Source organism: Anastrepha obliqua, unplaced genomic scaffold (genome assembly GCF_027943255.1).
Source record: "Anastrepha obliqua isolate idAnaObli1 unplaced genomic scaffold, idAnaObli1_1.0 ptg000065l, whole genome shotgun sequence".
NCBI classification, from domain to species: Eukaryota; Metazoa; Arthropoda; class Insecta; order Diptera; family Tephritidae; genus Anastrepha; species Anastrepha obliqua.
This window is the reverse complement of record NW_026562203.1, coordinates 25,001-27,500: the sequence shown is the minus strand read 5'-3', so window position 1 is coordinate 27,500 and position 2,500 is coordinate 25,001.

Genomic DNA, 2,500 nt, shown 5'->3' with positions numbered 1-2,500 from the left:
ACTCACGGTGAAGGCATGTGATATAATATGAAAATATCAAAAGTTAACTAACCAATGATATTGAAGCATATAAATCGAATCATAACTATATGAAACTCGAATTTAAGCCATATTAAACTGGTAATATTGTGATTTTATGCCTGGTTTTCCATACGTTAGTTTAAATAGAAAGTTATGGAATATAACCTTGGCATATTGGCACTAAAATATATAATAAAGACATTTCAAATCAAACTGAAATGTATTGAAATGAATTTTTCCCATACATTTTTGACAATGTGAGGTGTGCATGGCAAAAAACACTCACGGTGAAGGCATGTGATATAATATGAAAATATCAAAAGTTAACTAACCAATGATATTGAAGCATATAAATCGAATCATAACTATATGAAACTCGAATTTGAGCCATATTAAACTGGTAATATTGTGATTTTATGCCTGGTTTTCCATACGTTAGTTTAAATAGAGAGTTATGGAATATAACCTTGGCATATTGGCACTAAAATATATAATAAAGACATTTCAAATCAAACTGAAATGTATTGAAATGAATTTTTCCCATACATTTTTGACAATGTGAGGTGTGCATGGCAAAAAACACTCACGGTGAAGGCATGTGATATAATATGAAAATATCAAAAGTTAACTAACCAATGATATTGAAGCATATAAATCGAATCATAACTATATGAAACTCGAATTTGAGCCATATTAAACTGGTAATATTGTGATTTTATTCCTGGTTTTCCATACGTTAGTTTAAATAGAGAGTTATGGAATATAACCTTGGCATATTGGCACTAAAATATATAATAAAGACATTTCAAATCAAACTGAAATGTATTGAAATGAATTTTTCCCATACATTTTTGACAATGTGAGGTGTGCATGGCAAAAAACACTCACGGTGAAGGCATGTGATATAATATGAAAATATCAAAAGTTAACTAACCAATGATATTGAAGCATATAAATCGAATCATAACTATATGAAACTCGAATTTGAGCCATATTAAACTGGTAATATTGTGATTTTATGCCTGGTTTTCCATACGTTAGTTTAAATAGAGAGTTATGGAATATAACCTTGGCATATTGGCACTAAAATATATAATAAAGACATTTCAAATCAAACTGAAATGTATTGAAATGAATTTTTCCCATACATTTTTGACAATGTGAGGTGTGCATGGCAAAAAACACTCACGGTGAAGGCATGTGAAATAATATGAAAATATCAAAAGTTAACTAACCAATGATATTGAAGCATATAAATCGAAGCATAACTATATGAAACTCGAATTTAAGCCATATTAAACTGGTAATATTGTGATTTTATGCCTGGTTTTCCATACGTTAGTTTAAATAGAGAGTTATGGAATATAACCTTGGCATATTGGCACTAAAATATATAATAAAGACATTTCAAATCAAACTGAAATGTATTGAAATGAATTTTTCCCATACATTTTTGACAATGTGAGGTGTGCATGGCAAAAAACACTCACGGTGAAGGCATGTGATATAATATGAAAATATCAAAAGTTAACTAACCAATGATATTGAAGCATATAAATCGAATCATAACTATATGAAACTCGAATTTAAGCCATATTAAACTGGTAATATTGTGATTTTATGCCTGGTTTTCCATACGTTAGTTTAAATAGAAAAAATTTTCGAATATATATACATATATGAAGAATCTATATTCTAATACTAACATGTTATGGAATATAACCTTGGCATATTGGCACTAAAATATATAATAAAGACATTTCAAATCAAACTGAAATGTATTGAAATGAATTTTTCCCATACATTTTTGACAATGTGAGGTGTGCATGGCAAAAAACACTCACGGTGAAGGCATGTGAAATAATATGAAAATATCAAAAGTTAACTAACCAATGATATTGAAGCATATAAATCGAATCATAACTATATGAAACTCGAATTTAAGCCATATTAAACTGGTAATATTGTGATTTTATGCCTGGTTTTCCATACGTTAGTTTAAATAGAAAAAATTTTCGAATATATATACATATATGAAGAATCTATATTCTAATACTAACATGTTATGGAATATAACCTTGGCATATTGGCACTAAAATATATAATAAAGACATTTCAAATCAAACTGAAATGTATTGAAATGAATTTTTCCCATACATTTTTGACAATGTGAGGTGTGCATGGCAAAAAACACTCACGGTGAAGGCATGTGAAATAATATGAAAATATCAAAAGTTAACTAACCAATGATATTGAAGCATATAAATCGAATCATAACTATATGAAACTCGAATTTAAGCCATATTAAACTGGTAATATTGTGATTTTATGCCTGGTTTTCCATACGTTAGTTTAAATAGAAAAAATTTTCGAATATATATACATATATGAAGAATCTATATTCTAATACTAACATGTTATGGAATATAACCTTGGCATATTGGCACTAAAATATATAATAAAGACATTTCAAATCAAA